We start from the raw sequence: 24,830 nt of genomic DNA, 5'->3' as shown, positions 1-24,830 counted from the left end.
CCTGCTTCTACTTCATGGGGAGAGAGAAAAAAAAACCATTTTGTTTGCTTTTTAGTATGATTATTTATGAAGAACTAATGTATGTTTTCTTTTACTGAAAGGTACTGTCCTAGTAAGATCCAGAGGCACAGTGAAAACCAACAACATTCTAATAAATATCTAAAAATGAGATGTCTGTTTTGTATTTATAAGTAAATTAAGTGACATTTCAAAGAGAATGGATGTTTCCAGTATATTTTAGTAAAAAAATTAGTATTAAACTAATGTCTATAATTCACTGTCCATCAATTTTATCATAAAATACTTTAGTAATTATTATAATTTCAATAGATTATTTATTGGCTTTTGCAATTCCATGTCGTAAGGATATTTTTAATACCATGTTAGCATCTCTTCAGTTATATTAACTGTCAAACAGCTTTTTCTTTTCCTGTTTATTTCCTCAACAAATCACCAAAAATCCTTTTAAAATCCTTTTACCCAATTCTTAACATTTCAAAAATGTACATAGATATATATTTAGTACAAGATATTTTTATTGAACTGCTTTTAAGGGTGTTCAGTATACGACAGCTGACCCATCAATGATGTGATTAAGCATGTTGCCTTCATTTTCATTTCAAACAGAATGCAGGGTTTTCTTGGTCCCATTGTAAGAGCAAAAAAACAATTATTTTATGCATGGCTGATGATAGTGATGGAGACTCTATATGGGACACAGCAGGAAGCTTAGGACTGCTTGATAGTACAAAATGCCACATACTTACAGCAAATCCAAATCTTTTCATACCTAAACTGTCCAGCGTTATTTTAAATTTTGAAAATTGAGATGCATTTGTTTCCACTTTTTAAACAGAATGGCTTTACCAAAAATTAACACTACTTACTACATCCATTTTACAGCACAAATGAATTATGACCAAGTTGATGTTTTAGTAGGCAAGTTAATTGGGTCTGACTAGCAAGTTCATCTATTGGCACAGTTTGTAAGGTTTTGTAGAATTGTCACCATTCTGCTATGCTACAATAATATGCCCTATATGAGGCCTGACAGTAAGTGTTTGTGCTTGACAGTAAGTAATTAAGGTTGGTAGAAAGAGATATATAATTTCATTCTTACAAATGCTTGTAAATACTTAAAAATAGATACTTATAAAGTGCATTCTTTATAGCCTTAAACTTAGTGCAAGATGATTTTTCACAATGCCTGGATATTTTTAATATCAGTATATAATTTTATTTGTTTTTTTATTAAACGCAGTGAGAGAGACCTAACTGTAGGTGTATACCACAGACCACCAAACCAGAGGGAGGAATTTGATCTGGAGTTCTCTTGAGAACTGGCAGAAGCTGCGCGTGTATGGGACATGGTCATCATGGGTGACTACAATTATTCAGACATCTCTTGGGAGGAACACTCTGTTACCAGATTTGCTTGTCACTTTGGGGTGTGCTTATTTATTAGGGATATGTTTCTAAGGTTTGTAATTTTATCAGTGTGCTGCTTGTGTTGCTTGTGTTTCTATATGGAGCTGTATCTCTCCTTTCTGCAAGCCCTCACCCCCAGTAGAGCTATCTTGCAGGACTCAGTTCCAGTGGGGCTGGTTTCTCCCAGCCCCAAATCAGTCAAATACACACACACACACACACACACACACACACACACACACACCCATATTAATGTGACATGCCTGACCCATCTGGGTTGATCAGCATGGACAGACTGGCACCCTCATATGCCAGCAATGAGTTCATTAAGGTAACAATAAAATGCAGTCAGACACAAGCACACAGGTAAACAGAATGCTTCTGAATCCAGCTGGGTGTCCAGCTGACACCTTCATGGGCCAGCATTTAGTTCATTAGGCCACGTCTGAGCCAAACTGGGTCAACCAACCTGTACAAGCTGATCCCCTTATGTATCTTAAACTCAGCACGTCCCAATCTTTTTCTCTAACTGTCCTAGTACTGATAGCCTCTTGATGAGTAGACCCCACAGTATTTTTGGGTTTCACAGGGATCTTTGGATTAGGTAAAAGAAGAATTGCTGCAGAGGAAGTGGGGAGGGAGAAGTAGAGAAGGGAAAATACACCCAGTTACCACCAGTTTGACTATAAAAGTTATTTATTGCTAAGTATATGAAATTTATAATGGTACTAGTAGTAATAGACATGTAAGGGAAAACAAACAAAAACAATATTACCCTGGTTTCATTGAGTCTTTGGGAAAACGTAGCTTAAGCTTAGCTAATAAAATTCAGGTTCAGAAATCTATGCCTAGAGAAAAAAAAAGAGAAAGAGAGAGAGCTGGGATCTCACCATTCCAATTCACTCGGGTTGTTTGCTGACAGGTAAAGTTCTTAGCACGATTGTTGAAGGTTAAACAGCCAACGGAGGGAGACGATCTGTTTCTTCCAGCTTCTTGAGAACAATGATTCATCCAGGAGTGCTGAAGGAGCTGACCAAGGTCATCACGGGACCGCTGGGTGAAACTCTTTCAAAACTCATGGCACCTGGGGGAGGTCCCTGAAGACTGGAAGAAGACCAATGTTGTGCCCATCTTCAGGAAGGGGAAGAGAGAAGACCTGGGCAACTATAGACCAATTAACCTAACTTCTATCCCAGGGAAAATCCTGGAAAAATTAATCGAGGAGTCTGTGTGCAATATGATTGCAGGTAGGACACTGGATGACAGCCAGCATGGCTTTGTCATGAGTAGGTCTTGTTTTGCTAATCTTGTCTCATAGTTTCATAGTTTCTAGGGTCGGAAGGGACCTGAGTAGATCATCTAGTCCGACCCCCTGCCATGGCAGGAAAGAGTACTGGGGTCAAACGACCCCAGCAAGGTGTTCATCAAACCTCCTCTTAAAAACCCCCAGGGTAGGAGCCTGTACCACTTCTCTTGGAAGTTGGTTCCAGATCCTAGCCGCCCTGACCATGAAGTAGCGCCTTCTGATATTTAGCCTAAACCTACCCTCTGCCAGCTTGTGACCATTATTCCTGGTCACTCCTGGCAGTGATCGGGGGAACAGCGACTCCCCCATTGCCTGCTGATCCCCCCTGACTAGTTTGTAACAGGCCACTAGATCCCCCCTAAGCCTTCTCTTGTGGAGGCTGGACAGGTTCAGGTCCCATAGCCTTTCCTCATAGGACCTGCCCTGCTGTCCTCCTTCAGCCAGGTAACGTGCCACCTGGATAAGAGAGAGGAGATTGACATTGTATACCTAGACTTCCAAAAGGCCTTTGACCTAGTATCCTGTGACATTCTAATGGGAGAATTGGAGGATTGCAGGGTTAACTGCTTGACAGTCAGATGGGTAGGAAGCTGGCTGTGGGATAGGACCCAGGGAGTTCTAATGAATGAATCTGTGTCATCCTGGCAAGAAGTGGCCAGTGGTGTCCCTTTGGTCCATGCTTGGTCCAGTTCTTTTCAATGTCTTTATCAATGATTTGGATGTGGGGGTGCAGAGCTCACTGGCCAGATTCAGAGACGACACCAAGTTATGAGGGACCATGATCACACTTGAAGATAGGCTGCAGATACAGGTGGACATAGGTAGGCTGGCAAGTTGGAAGGATTGGAACCAGATGAAGTTCAGCATTGAGAAGTGTAAAGTGCTCCATCTGGGGTCAAATAATCCCCAACATACTTACAGGCTTGATGGTGCCAAACTGACTAGCACCAGGACTGAAAGGGAGCTAGGAGTAATAATAGACCTTAGTATGAACATCAGCCATTAGTGCAATGCTTTAGCCAGCAGGGCAAACAATACTCTGGAATGCATCAACTGATACATCTCAAGCAAAACCAAGGAAGTGATTCTTCCACCTTACTCAGCATTGGTGAGACTGGAGATGGAGTACTGTGTCCAGTTCTGGGCACCACACTTCAACAAGGATGTGGAAAAGCTTGAAACAATCCAGAGAAGAGCCACCCATATAATCAGAGACTTGTGAGGCAAGCCATACGAGGAAAGGCTGAGGAACGTGGGTTCTCTTCAGCCTAAAAAGGAGAAGGCTGGGAGGGGACTTCATAGCAGCTTACCACTACATCAAGGGAATACATTAAGGGCTCAGCACCCTTGGGGAAAACCAGGAGTAATGGCCACAAACTCCTGGGAGAGAGTTTCAAGCTTAGCACTAGGAAAAACTTCATGGTTCAGGTGTCCAGACTGTGAAATAAACTCCCCCCAGAGGTGGTGCAATCACCTACCCTGGAAATCTTCCAGAGGAGACTGGATGGGTCACCTCACTGGGGTCACCTGACCCCAGTTGTCTTTCCTGCCTAGTGCAGGGGGCTGGACCCAATGATCTTGTGAGATCCCTTCCAGACCCTTACAATCTATGAATGAAAGGGCCCTTGTACTTGTGACTAAGGCCCCTTGTACATGTGAGGCAATTGCCCCTATTAGTAGTTGAATTGCCCTTTTTAATGATTTAATTGCATAACAGTGTACACATTTGGCAGCAGGTTCCAATTAAATTTCCTAACAGTGTACACATTCAGCAGCGTATTTTGATTTAAATGTTTTTCTTCTGTAGCCAACTAAAGCACATCCCATGTATTTTAGTTTTCTACATAACAAATTATAGCGATATCCCTCACATGTACAAGGACCCTATCCAGAGAAGGTGCTGGGGATGGTACATGGGGCACTGGAAGCCCAGACATGTTTGGGGAAACTCAGGCTTGGAGGGCTTCCAGTGCCCCATGCACTGTTCCCCATTGCCTTCTCCAGTTGCCAGCACACCCAACTGCCCTCCTGCCACCTTTCTGGAGCAGCCAGCCCATTCCTGGGTGGTCCCAGCCAGTGGGAAAGTGGCGGGGATAGTGCACAGAGCTCTGAAGCCCACCATTCCCCAAGAATGCCCAGGCTTCCAGCACCCCGTGCATCATTGGATCCAGTGGGACCTGCTTGCAAGCTTGGGCTGCACCTGCACAGCTAGCACCCTGCCCAGGTGGCCCTGGGAAGCACCACCACTGTGAAAGGAAGCACCAGGCCCCCAGGCAAATCAGGGGCTGCATGACCCAGAGGCAGCTCATGTGGGCTGGCTTCACTGAGGGGGGGGGAGATAAAAATCAGCGAGGGGCCTGATCTTTTTTTTTTTCCTCCTTGAGCCTGCCTGCATGGCCAGGGAGCGAGCTGCTGGCAGGTCACACATCTGCTGGGCTGTGGGGACCCCAGTGCTTCCCTCTGTGGTGGCAGAATTCCCTGGGTAGCACCCACCCACTGGCACCCGTCCTGGGCCCGTCAGCAGCTGGGTCCCCTGGCCATGAGAGTGGTGGGCAGGCTCTGGGGGGAAAAGGAAGGATCAGGCCCTTCACCATTCTAGCTCTGCCTTGCCTGCATATCTGTTTGAAATGCTTCAGGATCATCTATAATAATAACCTACCTATTCTGTTTGTCCAGAGCACTCTGATTGGTTGTTTCAGTAAGCATTGTGATTGGCTGCCAAGACAACCAATCAGAGTGATCTGGACAGACAGAATAAGCCTAGTATTATTATAGATGCTGAGCAAACTGTTCATGTAGTTTAAATTCAAAGTTTTCAATTAGACTTGATATTTCTGACCTCATTTTTTTCAGGCAACCAGCATTCCTTAAAAAAACTGCTGTTATTAGCAACACAATCTAGTGTAAGAGTAATGAAAAGTAGTTTTATGTGCTTCAATACTGATTTAAAATTTCCATAGAAAAAAAGCTCTATTTAAAAAGTCCAATTCTAGTGATTCCCACTGAAGCACCTAAATGAATAACTCATGATTTCAAAAGTGCTAAACATCCAGCAGCTTCCAAAATGTGACCCAAATCTCTTGCTTCTGGATTAGCATAATGAACCCAATTCTCTCATCTTTGGTTACATGAGCCATTTACTTGCAGTTGTGCACTTATGAATACTTCTGACTCTAGGTCAGAGTGCTTTCCTGAGTCAGGGCTTTTGAATAAATATATCCTTAGAATGAATGAGAAATCTAATGGTAGTGTTAAAATTATGTTGTAACCATGATGACCCAGGAAATATGCAAGAAGCAGGAATTGTTGTAGGTAATATCATTTATTGGACCAACTGCATGGTTGGCATAGACTTAGACAATTTTTGGGTATCATCATGCCATTCCCAGGATCTCCATGCAGTTGGTCCAATAAAAGATATTGCCCACAAAAATTCTTATGCAAGGAATCTAATGGAACCCTGCAAATATAATTGAATATTGAGGTAGATCATATGCTTTGGTGTTATTATCTGTACTAGTCTTTAACTGCTAAGAGGGCCCAAGTGGTAATCCAATCACCATATCCCTGGTAATGTGCTGAAATGCACTACTCACCAACCATGTCTTTCTTAATAATCATTTTGTGGACCATCAGTATTGCCATAAACAAAACCCAAACATTTATCTCATGGCTATACACTCCCTCTTTTTTCTTCTTAAAATTCAATTCTGTAATTGAGAATTGAGAATTAAAATTACAATTCTGTAATAGAGGCGCAAGAAATACTTCCTTGTATAGGGATTCACGGCATACTATTCTAAGTCTTTCTTTGACAAATATATAGCTGTGGACAACTAAGGAAATGAGTGGAGGTTAATGAATTAGAGGAAACAGGCAAATACAATACACAGCAACTACAACCAGAAAGACACTTTGTTCTTTGTAGTAGCCCATCTAAAAACATATTATGCAAACCAGGAAGTCTATTAGTAAGGTTTTAGAATAATTATTGACTTTTGTTTTTGCTGCCATTTCTGTGGAAAGAGCTGACACTGTATTTCTGAAGTATCTAAGCTGTCTGCATGAAAATATAGTATTAACCCTTATTATTAACCCTTTTGATGTTCTAAGGATGTGTATGTGATCTAATAGCATTTGGATGGAATATCAAAATATACAGTAACATATACTTACAGCTGCATTAGAGCAGTACGTTTCACAGGCACACTAGGTACATCATTCAGTACTGCAGTGATTAAGATGACAGCTACTGACTATATCACTTGTACAACCATCACACAAACTACAGTACTATTATTTAGTGAGTTATATTAACTAGATTATTTTTATTCAAGTAATATATAGGAGCACATACAAGTACACAATAGATCTGTGTTAAAAGTATTGAGATACCATTTGTGATCCATATTCTCAGCTGTTCTAAGCATAATTCCATACACTTAGTAGAATGATACCACTTTAAACAGGCCTTTAAGGCCCTTTACTCTTATTGGCTTAATCTGGATTTCCTGGCCACAAGCAGCACCTAAGGTTTGAATAGTTTCTACATAACTAGTCACAGAATGGCTTTTTGGTTTTTACGAGGCTGGAATATTGGCTGGTTGCCCAGTCTTCCTTGCCTTTTCCTCAGGGTTGGAACTGTCAGAGGATTCCCCGATAATAATCAATGACCTGCTGGCTCTTCTGGCAAAGGGCCAAGAAGTTGTGAAAATGTTGAGAGTTATATGTCCTGATTCACCCTCACAGATGCCAGCAAGCTTCAAGTGAGAAGAATATTTTAATCTGTTAAATGAAGACACCAAACACAGTCAGCTTGTACTAGGCCACAGATTCCATCAGTAACAAAAAGCAAAAGAAATGCATAGGCAGACAAGGTTCTATGGGCGAATCTGATATCTTTTATTAGACCAACTTAAATAGTTGGAAAACAATTTTTAAGCAAGTTTTCCAACTATTTAAGCTGGTCTAATAAAAGATATCAGATTCACCCAAAGAACCCTGTCTGCCTATGTCCTTAAACCAACAAGACTACAACCTACACCTCAGAGAAATGCATTAGCTTTTGGTCTCTTGGTTAAATAGATGCTCTGGCCTCTCTTAATATTATTTTTCCCAGAATCAGCAAGAATTTGGGGATCTGCAGTTCATTTCATGTTAGTTTTGAAGATTTTTTTTTATGAAGATATTTCAAGGGCAAAAAAAGGGTTGGTGGTGTTGACTTGAAGATGCAGATAGTAGCATCTGTTATTGCTCTGTCTTAATATCTCACTTAAACCATTCTAATCCATTACCTCCAGCCTACATATTCCATTTTACCCATTTTATCAGTTGCTTCTATACCTGTTCCCATTCTGTTCCTGCTTGAGTCATTTTGTCTTTTCCATGTACCAGCACTATAGGGAAAGTATAGCAAACAGTAGCATAATTAGAGTAGACCCGGTCACTGATATAGAGGGGGCATCAGAACTAATGCTTGGTACCCCCTACCCCATTCTCTGGAGATCAGCACTCCCCTTCCTCCCTCCCTCCCTCATACACATACACATACTCCCTTGTACCTGACACTTTCTCATCCTGCCCTCCTGCCAGCTCTGCCCAGGGTGCCAAAATTGTTTAGTACACTTCTGACAGTGAAAGTCTATCTTGTGTAAATTCAGGCCCAGTTCTGCAAATTTCCACTAGCTTTGATGTTGCAGGATTGAACCCTAATTGAATAGCGTGCTGGAAGAAGGTTTGGTCCCTACAGGACGTTCTTCAACTCACTGACATATTTGGTTGTTGAGACATTCTGCTTCAGGGCAAAAATAGCAGAATCAAGTAATGCTAACTAATAACACTGTTAAATATACAAGCAATTATATAGTATTTTGAGATGAATCACATCTCATGGTTCAAGGCAGAGGTTAACCATCTGTGAGAGAAAAAGAAGACATGTTTTCTGTTTTGATTAATATTCAACAACCCACTAAAGAAATCATAGAGGAATTTAACTTCCTTTTGCATCAGGTGTTGGCCCACTGTTAAAGGAAGGATATTTCATAGGGGACTCAATATTCTTCTCCTGTATGATAACTCAGTATATTCATATCTACATAGGAGACAGGACAGTCTGCAACTTCTTGCAACAAATGACTTAGCAGGTCTGTGTGCTTGCCATAAGGAACAAGGGACTCCTTATTAAGGCCAGAAACGAGGATTTTTATTTTATTTCAGAATTGCCAAAATTATATCCCACATGGAATTTTCTTTGAATCCCCCCTATACCTGCCATTATTATTGTTCTTTGTTTTTGCAGTGGGATAATTTCTTATGTTATTTCAAATATTGATATATCACACAAAAAGGTCATTGTTTTATATATCTATAAAGTCTTCATGCCTGGCAATAAACACTTTGAAAATTGTTTCATGAGTTCCCATTCTACAGATTTGTCTCAGTTTCATTTCACAGTGTAATGATTGCCCATGTTTGATCTGACTAGAGATATAACAGGAATTACAGTAGCTGATTTTACAAGGCATGTGTCAAGGCAATCCTACACATTATAGGCCAGAATGATTTATAGAAATGCTTTTCAAAACAAAAGTTATGCAAAGTGTATATCTTGTTCCATGAACACAATGGCCATTCAAGTCAAGGAGGAGTTATCATGTGTTGTGGCAATTGTGATGCATGATTTGATCAATTGAAATAAAGAACCAAATTCTTTCCTCCTATATTTATGAAATGCCTGAGTTACACATCAGAGCCATTTTCCAAATGTATAGTCCTATGAATAAGTCTAAAGGAGTTGTTTTGTGTTTAACAAACAGCTGTTATAATAATGTTAAAATTAGCCTGACAGGAAGCTGCAGGTGATCCTGTGCCTTTGGTTAATAAAAGTTGGTTCATGCCACTTTAATGAAAACACCACTTACAGGTGGAAGTGCAAGGCATGCATATAGAATGACATATGTTTTCCCTTTCTGAAACAGCAGGATGACTAATTATTCCTGTGAGATGGGACAATCACTGGGATGGTACTCACTTTATTGAAAAGACTGGTAGCAGAAACCTAATCTATTATGTAAAATTGAAACCTTATTCTCTCAGTGAAGGAAATACATGACCAAGATTATTTAATGGGGATATTGCTCACAAGCTAGTTACATTATTTTTACATACAACTTCTAACTTATTTGTACATTATGAACATTTTCAATAAATGCTTGTAAATATTTACACCTATCCTGCCTTGTAAATATAAAAAAGAATAACTTTGATTTAATAAGAATAACCCAATCACTTTGTTCCTAATACTTTATTCACAAATCCGTGTTTTGTTTTGTTTTTTTATGTTTCTCAGTTTTTTTTATGGGGGCTGGGGAAGGAGGGGGGCCTGATGCTCTGAAATACATGCTGTATCCCATTTGTACCCCTATAAGGATCATCCCTAAAAACGTTCTCAGTTTCCAGGAGGTTAAACTTTTGGCTAATGAATGATCAGAGCATAAGCCCTACCATTATCAGCTCCTCTAATATTTCTGTCTGATTGTGGTCTATGTACAAGATCTGACTAAGGTTTAAAGGGGTGAAAAGTCACCGTGTACCAAGAACCCCTCCCAACTCAGAATAATTGGCCTTAGTTTACTTGCTTCCCCACCCAACCCATTAGTCAGAACTGGACAAAAGTGAGGACGGGTGAACATAAGACATACCCTTCACTTGGTCAGACCATAGGTCCATTTCCTCCTGTTTCCTTTCCCCTGCAGCAGTGGAGAGTGGGTGCTAAGAGAGTGAGCGAACAGGGGGTGCTTGTTGTTCCTCTCCCATTGTAGCTTCCAGCATTCACAGATTTAGGAAGTTCTGATTCAGAGGCTGCATGCATCTACCCTATTCAATACCTACTAATAGACCTTTCTTCTAAACAGTGATCTAATCACTGTTTGAACTGGCTTAAGATACTAGCCTGTGCAGCTTGTGGCAGTGGGTTCCACATGTTAACTACACGCTGTGTAATGAAGAACTTCTTTTTGTTAGTTTTACACCTACTACCTAAGAGTTTTGTTTTATGTTCCCTATTTCTAGTATTGCGCGATATTAATAAATAAGAACTCTCTATTTACCTTCTGTGCACCATTTAATATTTTGTAAACCTCTATCATGCCCCCCTTCAAGCATTTCTTTTTTAAGCTGAAAAATCCTAGCCTATTCTCTTTTCTTATGGAGGCTCCCTATACCCCATATCATCCTTGTTGCCTTTCCCAGGACCTTTTTTAGTTCTTGTGTATTCTTATTCTGGTTTGGGACTAAAACTGAATGCAGTATTCAAGGTGTGATTGACCACAGATCTATAGAGAAGCATAATGACACTGTTTGTTTTGTTTATAATTTTCTTCTTAGTGATTCCTAGCATTTTATCTGCCGTTCTGCCTGCTACTAAACACTGAGTTAATGTTTTTAGTGAATTGTCCACAGTGATTCCAATATCCCTTTCCTATGTGGTAAAAGCTAATTCAGAGTCCATCACTGTATATATATATTTTAGGTTATTTTTTTCATGAGTGAATTAGTTTGCACTCATCATTGATCAATACTTAATATAATTTGCTATTTTGTTGTCCATTTGTTCAATTTTGTCATTTTCTACAGTCTACCTTGGTCTTTAACACTGTGAATAAACAGTCTGTCTCCTCAAATTTGGCCACCTCACTATTGATTCCCCTTTTCCAAGTAGTAGGAAACTTCAAATCAAAAAATGATATCAAAATATATTGATCCTTCTTCTTAATTTAAGATTGCAGTGGGGCAAGAATTGTGGCTCTTTGGTTCAATTCTTTCTGGTGCTTCATCCAGTATGCACTGATCCCAAAAGAATCAGTGCCTACTCAATACCTTTATTACATGGGCTACTACTATCCTTTTCAGTTCTTCATACAGTATGACTTCTAGGTGATCAGAAAGTAAAATTGCCCAGGTGCTAAGTCCCAAATACAAAGTTTTTTAAGTTGCCTATTATGTAACTGGGAAATGTGTAAACTAATATTTTTAACTGTATTTAGAATTACACATGAAGAAAATACATATCCAAATTCAGATTTTATCTATCCAGTTTGAGATCAAAGCAAATCATTATGACTAAGGTATAGCATCTTGAAAGTAGGAGTGATAATGAGAATCTTGGGTTACTCTAAGCTACAGAGATGCACATTACACTGTAGTAATTGTGGATCTGAATAAACAGAATGTTACTACTTTCCTGTAACTAACAGCTATGGCATTAAATACGGCAGTAGTTTCATATATTGAATTTCTGTTACTGATATCTACACAACAAACAAGACATATAATTACTTCACTCTTACTGCTCTCATTAGGCTATGCAAAAGAAAAATGAGGACCCTTGCCTTTTTATATTCCAGCCCTCACAATACCATGAACATGAAGCATAACTATGGAATTGAATAAACACTGAATAGAATACAAATCAACTATGCAGTGACATAAGCATATCTGCTTGTTCTGATGGAGTATGTCCTCTGGAATGACTTGTTCATGATCTGAACAAAGTGCATCTTCATTTTCAAAGATACTTTACTTATATGTGTCATGATAGCAACAGAGTAAAACATACTGGATCTTTGGTTATCTGAAGGTATTTGGTGTTTGGTGCTGCTTCGTGGTTACTGTCCCCTGGGAGTTTAAGAGAAAGTAATAAACTGTCACAGCCCAATGAGTGGTTTATCTAGTTTTGGATTTTGTAGGATAAATTGGTTGGTTTTCTGGCTGCTAAAGTTTTTTCATAGTATTACAGGACTCCATTATGCTCCTGAACGGTAGTTCCAGTCCCACGTTTTGTCTTGTGTAAAGAGTCCATTTTCCCTAATGCTGAATCCTAATGCCAACTAATTTAATAAAACTGAGACCTTTCCCTGAGATGTTTTGAAATGAATCTTTCCTGATCCTGCAGTTCAGGACTTGGTCCTTGGAAAGACTAGTTATGGAAATGAAGTGAGGCAATTTAGTTTGTTTGCCAGCCTCTAGTCATCTGTCACATGGGCCCAAGGAATCCCAGGTAAACAACCTCATCCCTTGGTTTGAAGTAATTGATAGATATTATTTCTTTTATAATGGCAAGGGCTGTCAAGTTGCATCTCTTCAGTTACCATGAGCCCAGGTGTTAAACATTGCACATGACAGCGGTGTATATTGTGCAATGAGGCAGGGACATTCTGTGGTGACAGGGAGTCAATAATGAAGTGGAAAAGACAATGACACTGTGTGGCATTGTCTTTCTCCATGACAGATCTATTCAGCCCCAGAAGTACTAATTTAGCTGGGTTGGTAGCACTAGATACCTGATTTTAGTTGGAAGTAGATGCTGAGGAAGGGGATTCAGAGCAGGAGTACTTATGAAAAGATATTTTCAGAGCAATTTCTTTATTAAAATGTATATATCTATATTCATATTATAAAGAAAAAAGGTATGCTTGACTTGCAATCTTTTGCCTATCATGCATCACAATCTCACCTTGTAATAACTGACCCCCTTGGCATATCTAAATAACTATATCTTCAGGGTGAATTGAATGGTTTTAAGGAGATTCTAGCATCATATTTTAGTTAAAAGTTAAATTATTCCTTTAAGAGAGATGAGCTGAAATGGGACTGGTAGCAAAAAGTGTTGTCATACTGCTGATAGCTGCATGGGTAGAGTTCTGCTTGGAAGGTTGTATTATCGCTTTTCTCTATGTTCTTTCTTCCTCAAATGCTAATTAAATATATATTTTATTTTTTGATTACTAAAAATCAAATCCACCTAAGGTTAATATTAAATAAAAGCTATGGCTAACTCAGAAACTTATGTAAAATGGATGGTAATCTTTCACACTCAGTGCTAAAATAGGCATCTGTATTGGAAGTCTCAACAAACCATCCAAAGACAGAAAGTTTCTGGTTTTTTTATATGCTAATAATATATAAGTGAGGCAAGGAAAGCAAAATCCCATGTTGTACCTTTTTTAAAGAAAAATAGTGTGCTTCAGGATTTGGGTGAAGGATTTTGGTTCTTTCTGCTTTTTTAAGTACTAAGGTCAACATCAAGCTTGAGTACCTATTTTTAGAGACTTCACCCCATAGACTATGTCTTACTCCCATGATTTTAATGGGAATTGTGGGTATTCAGCATCTGTGGAAATAAAACTACTTTTATAGACTTCTAAATATTGATTCATGTGATTTACTTTAATGACTGAGATTTGAATATTTTAATATTAATTGAAATTGGATGCAAATGTACAAGTAAGCAACTCTATGCTTGGCACTCAGTATAGCACACTAGGGCTGTATCCACGAGTGTGGACATTTTGGGACAAGTAGCAGTGGCACACTTTGTCCCAGTGTAACTTGTCCCCGGGGAGCATCCATACCACACGCCCTCTGGTGCATGGCAGGTTACCCTGGGTAGGGTAGCGGAGGATGTGCCAGCAACTGTGCTGGTCCCAGCAGCCTTACCTGCAGTTCTGGGGGCCTCAGGAAGCTGCAGCCATGGCACTCCTGCAGATGGGAGCCTGGTCAGCAGCCACAGTGTGATTCTGGCTGGTCAGGCTCTGGTTCTGGGCAGTGTCTGCTACCTCCATGTGTGCTGCTTCACGGTTTTTTTTTGCATGGATTTTTTTTTACCATGTTATCTCCTGGGGTCAAAAACCCCCACACACACTGCAAGGTAGCAGCATGGGAAATGTCTGCATGCACGGTGTGTGGCAGCACAGACAGATCTGTGGGACCACATACTGCACATCCACACTCATCTGGACATGACCTAGTTGTACGTTATAGCATGCCTGAATGGGTAACCTATTGTGAAATAAGGTACAGCATAAATTAAAGACACAACACTTATCCTACAGCAAGTCCTACTTGGTTACTTTCATTTCACACTGGGCATATCTACATGAGATGTTTGATGTGCAGCTGACTAATTAGTTACGCAGTAAACATCTTGGTGTCTACATGTGCGCCCCTATTAGTTTGGAGTAAAGGAATTTACTCTGCAGCAGGATAGTACTTGTAAAGTACTAGTAAAGTACTATCCTGCTGCAGAGTAAAATCTCCACAGTAGTGAATATGTAGATGCTGGTGGGGTTGGCTGGGGCATGAGGGTGCTTCATTGTGTGCTCCCCTCCACAGTATGTTGAGCCAGGGGAGCAACCCTGGCTGGCAGGCTGAGCCCCAGGACCTCCTGCCAGCTGAGGTTGTTCTGACCCGGCTCCACATGCTGCACATGAATAAACTGTGGAGCTTATTGCTGCAGTGTTAATTGCTCCTGGGTGCATGTTCAAAGGGCACCTGTAGCACCTGTAATTGTTTATATAGATGCTCCTACTAAGTGTCTTTTTGTGGTTCTCAAGTGAACTAAGCCAAATCACAGGAAAGGACTCATTAGTGTATGTGAGTCCACTGCAAAAATAGGTGAGCTCTTAACTAAGTTGGCTAACCTATATCAGCTACTTTAAGTTAAAATAGCAATGGAGACAAAATAAACTTGCCATTTAACTTGTGTTAGCAGATCAAGTTGAAGACTGGGAGTGAAAAACTGCTAATCTAAGGTAAAAGTGAAGTTGCCTTGTCTTCTCAGCTATTTCAACCTGAGTTAAGAATGCATCCTATTTAAGCAATGTAAATATATGCTTACTGGGGAATGAGTTTTCACAGAGGGAGCTAATTCGGAATACCACAATAACTATTCCAGGCTATTTCCCCATGTGGAAAAGCCCTTAATAGTACTGCATGCTGTGAGAAAGCAGTAGAGAATTCAAAGCCCTTGAAATCAATAGTTTTATTCTTCTTATGCTGACTCATGCACTAAGCAAGATTTTTGGAGATCTATTGAGGTGTATGAGACATAAAAGAGGTTTGGATAAATAATTGTAGTGGAGATGCATAATTTTTGTGAGGGTGACTTTACTTACAGTAGAGAAACACTTTTCATAGAAGTGCCCCTTTATATTTTTAAAGAATCCATTGTGTATATCCATAGCCTGACCCCCTGGGGAAAAGGTTTTAGTGAGATCATATTGGAAACAGTACAAGAAGCAGGCAAGAGTATAACTGAGGAAGAAGAAAGAATTGGTCGCTGTATTTTGACCTTTAAGGGACAGTCACTTTTTTGTATCTCCATTCCTGTCTTAAACATAAAAGCTGTTTAAATTCAAGTCCACCATATGAACAAGCATATGTGCATTTTTTAATTTCTTTAGTATAAAAATAAATATGCTTACAGCAGCCAGAGTATGGGTATATTATGTATAGTCTTATGTTATCCTGACAAGGGTTCATGTCAAACTGGGGAAATTACATTGTCCCAAATTTTCACCAACAAGACATCACAGTAGATTATCTGGCTGCCACCACTCATCATGCTGCAGCTGCTACCCTGCTCTGTTTGTCTGAACCAGCGCCCTACAACTCTACTGAAGTCAGACAGGATACAGACCACGCTGGGAGGCAGGTTGGATTAGCAATAATAAGGAGGTAAATTGAGCAGCCAGTAAGGAGTCAGACATGACTGGTAGTGCAAATCCAGGCTCTTTCAGGCTTTTGTTTTCTGCTTTGATACAAAGGATGTCAGGGTTTATCCTTCACAGCATTAAAAAGAAAAGTACATTGATGTTTTTGACCTCAACATTGTCCTTTTGATTTAACTTTGACCTCCTAATTTTGCAGTGAAGGGATGTGGTCCTGCTTAAACATGTCTAGAATTTAGAATGGAAGAAGTAGAAACCAGAATTTTTGAAACAGTATGTAGAGGCAATGTGTCTCTGGTAAAATGCTACAGAGTCTTATACTTCAAAAGGTTTCATAATTCTGGAGCTGTATACAAATGATCCACTTTGTTAATCTGAATTCCTAGGGTCATTAAAATTTTTTTCTTTCCTCTCCAGAGTAGTTTATTACTTTGAGAGAAAAAAAATCAGTTTAAAACCAGGTAAGGGAAGAAAGCTGACAAAAACATAAATTAGAGGAAGAACTTAATTTAAAAGGTGTCAAAAAGGATAGATAGTCTTAGTCCAATAATAAAGCCTGGTTCAAGAGCCTTCTATCTTTAAATAAAGCATTCGAGCACTCTATTACCTGTATACAACCAATCTTTGATTTCCAATCTAAGTCTATATTTGCTTCTCCTGTGATTAGCATACAAATGCAAAAAAAAAAAAAGTGGTTACACGGGTGACGCTTAGGACACGTCTTTGACTTTCATGTCAGAGTCAAAGAGGGGCATCAAGATTTTTGAGAAATATGCTTGGTCAAAAATGCCTGTTTTACCTGTATCCAAATATCAGCATATCTGACCTACATTACATCTAAACTTTCTGGGCCACTTGCATCTTCAATGAGGGTGTGAGTGGGGGAACTCTTCCTGTCCCTGCACAGGGGACTGGGCACAATTACTTATTAAGTTCACCTGTAGAAACAAGGCAGAGAAAATGGAATTCATACACCTGCATTTGCAGATACATCCAGGCTTCCTTGAGAAGCAGTAATGTTTGGAGCACGTATTAGTGCATTGCCTATAAGACATTATCCAGCCCTATATTTTTTCTTAGAGTTTATATGCTATTTATATGTAAAACAAACAACACACAAAGTGTACCAGGTGAGTCACAGGTTGAGTATTGTGAGATGTAATAGGATGCTATTGATTAAAGGCCTGGAAATAGTTTTGTCTTTAAAAGCTTAGAGCCAAATTACTAAGGGCCAGATTCTGAGTTATATTTTATGCCAGTATATATTTGGAATAGCTCCATTGGAGCATTTTGAATTACTGTGAATTTACATTGATCTTCCCAGAAATCTGAATCTGGCCCAGCTCATTCCCTTTAGCTTTTATTTAAAAATGTTTACATGAACTAAACATTAGGGAAAGATACTAGATGAAGGGTATGAACAAATGTTCACAGGACCCAATTTAAGTTTAGGTGGTTTACTTTAAGCTGCCTAAACCTAAACAAGGAGTGACACATGCAGGTGTCTGGCACTTTGTGGGAGTGGTGCAGGCAGCTTGAGATAAGGAACTCAACAACATGGGAGGGAGGCTGGCAGGTTTGGAAAGAGTTGATGAATCCAAGTGGGAATTGATGGGTCTGCAGCAGAGGCTGCCCAGTTGGGTGAGGGGGATAGTCAGGGAGCTAAAAATAAACCAGTCAGGGTTAGGAGGTAAGAAGAGCATAGCTCCAGGGCCATGGTGAGTGGGTGGGCTTTCCCAGCCTTGGGGCTGCATTGTGAATGCATATAGGCATTCATTGGGCCAGGTTAGCCCATTTAAATCAGGTTAACCCAGGTTGTTCTACAGTTAGTTCCCCTTGGTTAGGTCTATCTAAATGTAATGTTTGGATGTACCCTAAGAGCACCGGAGACTGAAGTCAGAACAAGTAGGAAGAATTATGCATGTCTTCCACACCATCCTGCCAATCAACCATACTGTTTATACAAAGGGACCAACTGTAAGGCTGAGAGGTATATAATTACATCTCTATGGTTTGTTCTGTCTTTCTGCTGAGACTGCAAACCCAAATGCCAATTGTGATGGTGCTTTTTATGGTGTGAGTTTTGAAATGGCCAAGATTACAAATTTATTCAATGTTAGATTGCACATCCAAATTGCTTTTTTTTTTCCAGGGTTGAGAGTAGTATGTTCCCTCAAGTTTGCAAATAAACCTAATCTTTAAATCCCACAAAAAACAAAATTAAAGTTGTTGGCTATTTGGTTATTTAATTATCCTTATAGCAACAGCTGCATCATTTACAAGCACTCCAATCTAATTAAAATGAAAGATACTGATTTAGTAGCCAGATATTTCAGAGTAATGATCACTGAATGGGTAGTTAGCTAAAATATTTAATAAATTAGTTTCTGGTCGTATATACAGTTTCCCTGGGTTCCACTGCCCCATTTCCCTTTCCTTGAAATAATCTCTCTGACAAAGTTCAGAAACTGTTTGTGACTAAAATTTAATACCAAGCAGATCTCTCTAACTCACTTTATCATTAGGATCAGTAGTTACTCAGGGATTGTAATAGACTATTTAACTTTGATTAGGTCTCTGAGGCTGTCAGGGATTTCCTAGGTTTTTATGGGCTTTACAGAATACAAGTGCTTCCTTGAGGTTTATGAGAAAAGTAGGGTCTCAAACTTGAAGTACTAACTTGCTTAGTTAGGGCTGATATATTTAAAGATATGCTGGAGCCCATTCCTTGTCAAATATAGATCTCTTGAGAATAAGGTACGTGAGTGTCTCAGATCATATTTGTTTATAAAGTGATTGAGAATGGGGCAGCCTGTTTAGGAACACATGGTTCCAGGTTCTTGCTTTCCTTTTGCAGTTAAACCTATGTAACTTCATGGTGTTATGATTGGAACTCTTATTCTCTCCACCACACTCCCTTATCTGGTGTTACATGCACTTCTGTTTTATCTTGCTTTGTCCTGGTCTTTTAGTCCTCTGGATTGGGACTGTGTGTATGAAAAGCATCTAACGCAGGAGAACTCTGACTCAGAATGAACCTTTAGATGCCATTGCAATATAAATTGAAATGATTAATAGTAAAATGTTCAATGTTGGAATAATATGACTTACCCTTCCAAATATGTCACAGTAGTAGGCTGAACTCTGCTTTTGTAGTTCCATTTTCAGAGGATGCTATTTTGCTCGGTTTGCATTGTATGATAGAGCACAGCGATCCCTTTGGTTTAGGTAGGATATGTTGATAAACACTAGTAATAATTTTTATATTAGCAGCATAAGCATGTACATGCTTATGATTGTTAATACCTTGTGAGATATCCTTGCACCTTGAAATCACTTGGTTGCATGCACTGAAAGCAAGATGACAATCTTTTAGGATGATCGCACTCTGACATTATATTGCTCAGATACTGCGGGATATTTACAGAGTCCATTTCCTCTAACATACAAATACCCAGGTTCATTTTGATATGACCAGTTCTATTTTTCTTAGCCTTGTCATTTTATGTGGTGTCTCTGTGCTCCCTGCAGCCTATATGGGGGTGGGAAACTTGAGTGCAAAAGGGAGGAAATGAGCCATGACTCCTTTAAGCCCTCCCACACACAGTTCAGGTTAAAGGTAGAGGAGGACAAAGGATTATCCCCTAGCCCAGTGATTCTCAACCAAGGTGTCATAGTACTGTTAGGTGTGCAAACATGATTCACAAGGTAAACCCAGGGATTTCAAACAGAAATTCATAGTGTTAGAACCATTCTGACCTACTGAAGTCTTTCTGACTTCTTTGCAACAGAATAATTGCTCTACTTTTCTGCAGTCAAATAACAAGTGGAAGGTAAGAGCTGGTATTTTCCAAAGGGTGCCTTGAATCTTATGAGGGCTACATGAGGCTGCAAAGGTTCCCCTTAGCTGGTGGCTGAAAAGAAGCAGCATAGCCAAATATAGGGCAACTATAGACATTGGAAGATGAGCCACTTGCTCCTTCTGGGGTGATATATCTTCCTGCTGATTTTCCGCCTTTCCTCTTACCACTGGGAGTGAACAGAACTGTATTGCATCATTTCCGGTGAGCATTGTGCTAAGCATCATCTTTTCTTAAGAGCTGGAAAAAAATATTACCAGAGTGGCTGAGGTGGGGTTTTTACCTTCCCCACAGAAGGAAGCTTGTGTAGAAAATGAGGTTCAATTTGTTACAACTGGCATGTGTCCAGAGCTGTATTTTTGTTCTGTGTGTACGTATGGAATTGTCTGATTAACAGACAATACATCAGAATCAGAAGGTCCTTAAGGAAACCGAAAAAACCCAACCTGCTATTAATATTGGATACAACAGGAATACAGTTCACCAGCATTTTTGTCACCAGACATTATCCTTACCCATTTATATGAGAGGAGAGTGGAGAGATCCAGCAGTAGTCTGGGACCAGGTTGGAAGGGATACGGGAAGTCTGATGGCTCCCAAACTGGTGAGGACAGCTTTAGGAAAGAACAAGGCCCTGCAAGGTTGTTTTCCACAGCAGTTGCATCTCATCTTTCTTCCTACATGGTCAGAAAAATGGGTTTCCAAATAGCAACAACTTAGCATGCTGCATTTTTTGTAAAGGAAATGGCATTGCTTTGTTGCATCATATTAATAGATTCCTCTCTGCCTTTATTCAGAAATAAAAATAAATTTATGCAGGAGCTGCGCAGAGGATATTTTAAGTAGCATAAGAGCCTCTTTACAAGCCAAATAGGTTTTTAAGTTTTATTTTGAATGCAGTTAATAATAGTAATTTCTACATTTACAGTAAATAAGCCAAGTTTGTATATATAATCACCCACAGTATGAATACAATGCAGTCATGAACAGAAAGTAGAATAGAAAAGAGAGTTAAGTATTATAGTAAGTATAGTTCTATGATTCAAAAGATCGAAAATGTAAAAAATTACTGTGCACAAGAATTGGTAGTTGGAGCAATACAGCTTTAAGCTAAAGTACACTAATGCAACTGGAGTACTATCAGGGCTGAATATTCAGTACCTCTGTTTTATTACCGTCACTCTAAAGGAGTGGAAGGAATGGGGTAAAATACAAAGCCATATTAACATGCAGGTCTTGGCTTTGCATGTTAATATAATTCCTCCATGAGGATGGATGACCAATACAGATAGTTGGAGAATAAGCAATTGTGTCAAAACAGAAATCCTTCAGAAAACTTGGCCAGTTTTTCCAGGATTTCATTTTTGGGTGGTGGGGGGAGGGAATGATTCAACATTGGTCATGTACAGACATTCAGGTTCACTGCTCTCCCAGGATAAGTATACATGGATTCAGGGCTTTTTTCCTGGCCCCTGCAAGAGAAACATAACCTGGGAACAGCTAGGGTTAAATCACTCTCAGAAGAGTTACTTCTTAGAGAACGAATGTCTGTACGTGTTGTGTTCTCTTCTGAAAGAAGCTACAATACAACCCTCCAGCTTGCAAGGGAGACAGTGTGTGGCTTGCTGAACTCAGCTGCTCCAGCCAATCAGGAAACAGAACATACCCTCTTCACAGTCCCCACATTGTGCTGCAGGGGGACCCAGACAGCCTGGGTCAGCCAATCAGGGCTGCCTTGTGTACTGCTGCTATTTTGTCTCTAGACGAACTGAAGGAGTCTGCAGAGTATGCTGTACTATGTGTACGGGGTCCTCACAGATGCACAGCATCAGCACTGCAAGCTCTCTGCTGTTTAAGGACTCAGTATTTGAATATCTGTTTAGGGGTCTCTGAGTAAGTCTTCCTACCGGGGAAATTGGTAGTTTTTCTACTAGAAGAATTCTTCCAGGTTATTTCAACAAGTGTACATAGGCATTATTTAGAACAAAATAGTTTAGATTTTCTTTTGAAACCATTTTTACTTTTGAAATTTTCTACACTATGCAATAAAACATAATACAAAATAGAAAGTCAAGATTATATTTGAATGCCTCAGAATGGCTTTATACATTTCCCTCTGAAAGTCATAATTTTAACTCCCAAAAAATGATCATCTGCCATTCACACAGCGCTAATGATCACACCAAATAAAATAAATACTATTCCAAACATTTTGCAGAACTTGAATTAAATGTGAACCAGGTGTTTCTAGTTGTTTACATTATTGTATATTACTTTTACTACTTTCTTCAAAACTGTTAGCCCATTCTGGCATCAGTGTCAAACATCTGCCAAGTGATACCAATCATCTGGTCTGTTATAGGTCTGCTTACTGCTGAAGAAAAAACAGTGATGTTGAATCAGTATGTACTCTAAGGGCATTTGTACACATTTGCACCGCAGCCCTGGACACTTTTAAAAGTGCCCAGTGATGTGGTGTATACAGTTGTATGAGCAGCGAAATGCACGTCAGCACAGAGAAAATGGTGGCAGCATGCTTTTGAGCTAAAGCACATTCAAGGTGTTTTAGTTCAAAAGTGCACCACTGCCATTTTCTGTGCACTGACAGTCATTTCACCACTTATACAATGGCACGAGATGCAACACAGTGCACATCAGCTTGAATGTGAAACAGACTTGATTAATGGATCTCTGGCGCATCAGATTACAAAAATGTACGTGCATAAATGCCACAAATGTAACTTGTTATATTTAGATTTAGACATTAGCCCTGGTACAGAGGTAATCAGGTTATGTGCAGGCAATCCCTTCTTTCAGGAATCTCAGTCTAGTACACATGACTATTTTCAGGGAATATTATTTCCTCAAGAATTTACTCTACTGAAACCAAAAAGACATCGCTTTCTTACACTTCTAGTACAGCTTTCTTTCCAAGGTCCCACATAACTGACTTATAGAAAACTACAGGAACACAGTGGATGCATCTACACGTGTGCTCTTACGGTGCAGTAACCAAAATTACTGTGCAGTACAGATGCACGTCTACACATGCACACCTGTACCACACTGGGTGACCCACTCCCTTCCCCCAGGGCTGGGCTGCTCTCTGGCAGCCCCCAGCTGCAAGATATAAAAGCCTGCAGCCATTTTGTTTCTTGGGGCACACTGCACAGGAGCTTGGGGGACTGCAAGCCCTGTATGCCCCCTGGACAGGACCCAGACTGCTGTTCATCTTGTCCGCTAGCCAGAGCTGCTCCTTGGCTACAGGTGAGTGTTGTAAAGATCTGCAGCCTGCTGCTCCCCCTGCTCAGCCCTCAGAGCTTCCCAAGGCTCCTGCCTGGCTGGCTATGGCAAGAGAGCAGCACCAGAACTCTGTTCCTGCATACCCTCAGCATCATCTCCTGTCTTTGTAACTATGCACACATGTTGTGGCACACTTGCTTCTCCCACACGGGTTCCAGGCCCTGGAGCTGCCCCACTGCTGAGCACTCCTGAGCACTGTCCAGGGCTGGCCACATGGGGCTAGCTGCATGGGGACCCAGAGAGCTAGTATGGGAGGCACCAGCACCATGTCTTCCCCATCCTTTCCAATGAGGCCTGGTGCCACCCAAGTGCTCACACTTGAGCTAAGCACCTGGGGTCCCAACTGGACCCAGGAGGAGGTGCCCGACTTTGTGGCCCTCTGGGGGGATGTGGAGGGACAGAGGCAGTTTGTGCAGCATGGACACTCAGCCGCCCATATTTGAGGCCCTGTTAGGTGGGATGTATAAGAGAGGCCCCTCCTGTGGTTGGCACAGCAGTGCTGTTTAAAGGTCAAGGCCTTGTGTGCACAGTGGGTGGCCATGATCACAACCATCAGTCCAGTCATGTTCACAAGACCATGCCCTTTATACAGGAACTGACCAACATTTTAGTACCCTGAGACCTAGGCTGCAACTTTGTGGGTTTTACCAGGAGGGGCAGCCTGGGAGAGCCCCGGCCCCACCCTGACCCCTGTGGGCATGACACCTCCCTGAAGGATCTCAAGTGTTCAGCATCCTGCCCCACCCACCTCCGTGGCTGCTGCACCTATTAACAGCTCAGGGAGCGCTGGCCAACAGCTGCCTCACCAGCTCCACACCCCCCTGCCCTGCCACAAGGAGCATCCAGCTACAACATCACAAGCTGCCAGTAGTGCAAGCTCCTCCCGGGGGGGTGCCCCTGCATGGGCACTGGCCCACCAACCACCATGGGCCACAGACACCAGGTGCAGCCACTTACCCATGCTGACTGAGAGTCCCATACTGAGCCACCAGCCTCACAAGCCCCAGACATGTGGTAAGTCCCATACTTGGGAGAGGGTGCTCTCAGTTTGGGGTCTGTAAGGTCCCTTCTAGTCCCTAACAACTAGGTCTCTATGAAGTCCCAACCCTGGCTTCTATCCCCACTTCCCGCCCAGCCTGCCTGCTCTCCTCTAGCCCCAGGACCCAACCCCACAGCATGCAGAGGGATGGGACACAGATCAAAACTTTATTGGGAAGCACATGTCATCTGCAGCTGGGTAGACACAGGCCTCTCACCCCAGGGAAGGCGTAGATTCCAGTTGCAATGCACAGCCCCTGGTGCAGAGAATCTTATCTCTGAAGTGTTGCAAACTCTCACAAAATGCTTCTGCCTCTTGCCTCTGTGGAGCCCACAACTGGATGTCGGGGAAAGGCCACCAGCCCCAGTAGGCATGTGGGGTCTGGG

Source organism: Crocodylus siamensis, chromosome 3, assembly GCF_052110815.1.
Source record: "Crocodylus siamensis isolate JL-2025a chromosome 3, ASM5211081v1, whole genome shotgun sequence".
NCBI classification, from domain to species: domain Eukaryota; kingdom Metazoa; phylum Chordata; order Crocodylia; family Crocodylidae; genus Crocodylus; species Crocodylus siamensis.
This window is presented reverse-complemented; position numbering follows the sequence as displayed.